This window comes from Microtus ochrogaster, chromosome 17 (genome assembly GCF_000317375.1).
Source record: "Microtus ochrogaster isolate Prairie Vole_2 chromosome 17, MicOch1.0, whole genome shotgun sequence".
Taxonomy (NCBI): Eukaryota; Metazoa; Chordata; class Mammalia; order Rodentia; family Cricetidae; genus Microtus; species Microtus ochrogaster.
Window position 1 is genome coordinate 18603639 of NC_022019.1, and position 3134 is coordinate 18606772.

General features: G+C 38.6%; 1 pseudogene; it reads right to left on the bottom strand.

Annotated features, from left to right (window-relative positions):
- Positions 1–250: 250 nt before the first annotated feature.
- LOC113456997 lies at positions 251–770 on the bottom strand (annotated as a pseudogene).
- Positions 771–3134: the final 2364 nt, after the last annotated feature.

Here is a 3134-nt window from a genome sequence, read left to right on the forward strand (position 1 = left end):
CTATATTGAATAGGTATTGAGGGGATGGATATCCTTGCGTTGTTCCTGATTTTAGTGGAAATGCTTTGAGTTTTTATCCACTTAGGTCAATGTTGACTATGGGCTTGCTGTAAGTTACCTTACTATGTTGGGGTATGTCTCTTGTGTCCCTAGTTTCTTCAGGACTTTAACACACACACACACACAATTTAATACGCTAAAAAAGAAAACACAGATATTAGAAGTACACATAAGTTGTTTTGCAGTTTCTTCATTTTGATCATATTGTTTTCTTGTCTTCAGGAGGGAAGATTTTGACAAGGAAAGTTGAGTACATATGTGAGAAGGGAATTTACGTCTTTCAGTTCTAACTGGCACTCTTTTGTGATTTTTCCTAGAAGTCCACTTTCCTGGAGAAATATCAATGCTTCTACAACAGAAATTTTCCTTTGGGAACATCCATGATATTCCTATCAAAGTGATGTCCTATAGGCAATCTGAATTCTCTTGGGTTTTGTTGTGTTTCTATATATTTTACTTGCAATGAAGACACTGGATCTTTGGAATTGACATTTATGCATCGTTTAGTAATGACAAGAGTTTGTTATCTTTTCTCGCAATCTCTTCTTTGATTTCTGATGGCGATTCAGCTGTTCACTCTGGAGGCTACAGGGAGAAGAGTGTTTGGGAGCTGTGGAGGGTTCCTCTTGCTGACTTCCCACTCTGCTCTTCAGGTTGAAGTCCTGATGGTGTGGGTCACTCGAGTCCCCATCTCTACAACATGATGCCATCGGTTTCTCTCCAGGATTTTATTATGAAGGAAAACTGGATTCAGAACTTTTAGTGAATATCATTTTGAGTCTGGTAGCTGTTGATGGCAAGCACATATGACCTTCAGGCTTATCCATTTCAGAGAACAGGCTTCTTCAGGGAAGAGGAGATGCCTAGGAGAGGGATCTTTCAGACAAGGCAACCTGTAGGAAGCGTTTGTTTAAGTCGGTAACACCACAAGGATACTCTGTGATTGGTACTGTTTGTCTGAAATCTACTAGGTGTACGAAAGCTTTTTGATGCTAACCAATATTAACAAATATTCTTTGATGAGGCCCTTCTTCGCAAATCCCTTGAAACTACACCAGGTTAGAGTTTTACGTAGCCTGCAATTTCCTATTACACACAACTTCTTCTATGGAACATAAGTTTATTTCCAAAGTTCCTAAGTATAAATATAAGTAAGTATAAATAATTATGAACATCTATATGTTATAATTATACCATGTATATAGTTCCAGTTTGAACACTTGGATTTTAATCTATACAGGTAGAATCCAGAGCAATGGGCTAAGATCCAAAGTTGTATAGAGATGTCTTAAAGACTAATCTCATTTTCATTATTTATCACAGTTTAGATGTGTTCCCAATATTAAAGAAGTCTGTTCTGCAGCATGTTGCTCCCAGGCTCTAAGTAGCATGCATTATTCATGCTAGTGGTGGGTGGCTGTGTCTTGCCTCATCCTTATGTATAAGCCACACTGTTCATGCTAATGGGGTATGGGTCAAACACACACATTCAATGTTGGGTTTGGATCTTGGGGCCTTTACAGAAATCGAAATATGAAATTTAGTCTTTTATAGTCTGCAAAGAAAAAAACAATATTGTTTCTAATAAAAATACAACTCAAATAAAATTTGAAACCTCAGCTTCCCGCTGCAAAGTTCCCTCCCTCCACTAAGACATCGTCCCTTATCAAAACTTGGAGAAGTCAAATCTAGTTCCACAGATTCCCTGTGGTTTTTTATGTGGGATATATGTTGAATAAGGGGGTTTTTGTTGTTGTTAAAGAGGATCAGATCCAAAATGACAAAAGAAAAAAATGGAAGTGGATTTATTATTGACAGTATTGGTTTTAGTTCTTTGGAAAGAGCTGGAGGAAGGGAAGCAGGCTCAAGGCCTCTCTATCACATAAAAAGCAAGCAGGTGTGTTAGTTGGGTATATTTGCTGTGTCAAAGTTATCCTAAGCGCCCCAGACCAATTTCCATGTGAGTGTGCATCAGAGACGATGCTGTGGTTCAAGAGATGTCAAATAAAACAACCTGGGGATTTGCTCATAGCTTTAACCACATGAGACTCCTAATCAAGAAGCTACCTTCTGTCTCATTTCCTAGTGATTGAGTGAAGCCTTAATTATCTTATTTCTGGCTCCCTGTCCAGTGCCAGCACCCAACTGTTGCTTCTCTCAGTTCTTCCTCTCACTCACAGAGTTCTAGGACTCTAGGTTTGATACTTGGCCTAAAGAGAAGTTTGAGAGTTGGACTAACGTATCACAGAGATGAACTTTCCAGTGACAAATGGGTTTGGATTTTCTTTTCCTCTTCTTAGGGTTAACTTGTTTTAAGAAATTTCACAGTGATACTCCAATGACTTCTCAGTTTAGATTTGAGAATGTTTCTGTATCTTAAACTTTAAAGAAAACGTTAGAATCAATTCTCAATGACCTCAAGAGTGAGAATTTAGTGTAGCCGTGCTGAGCCCGGTCAGGATGTAAGCCTCCCTCTATGTCGCTCACGTTTAAAGTCTCCATTGCTATACTGCAATAAAACTTGCAGGTACTATAACTTGACTTTACACCTAATTATACACAAAAAGAATACAAACCACAAATTGTGCGGTAAAGCAGAAATAAAAAGAAAGTAATTTAAAATATGTATTCTAAAACATCTCATCAGGAGTGAAACTATTCTAGGTAAGAATTCTTTAGCCTTTTGCCAGCCCTATTGCTGGATAATAAAATAAATGAGTTCAGAAGTAAACCCTTAAGCTGGGTTTGGCACGCCTATAATTGCAGTGCTTGAGAAATTGATGCAGGAGGATAGTGAACTCGTGGCCAACCTGAGCTGAATAGTGAGACCCTGGATCAAAGAAACAAGCAAACTCCTCTAGGCAACAAAAAAGGAGACAGATTTCTGAATAAACCAGCTTCTCTGAGCTCAGTTTCCCCACGTTTCATGAAGATGTTGCTTCAAGGGGACGCTGTTTGTCTAGCGTAAAATATTAACTCGGCAGCACCCAAAACAATCTTCAGTCCACGCTCACATGTTCTGTTTACTTTGCCTATTGCAGGAATAAATACTCTGACAATACGCAATGTCAGAA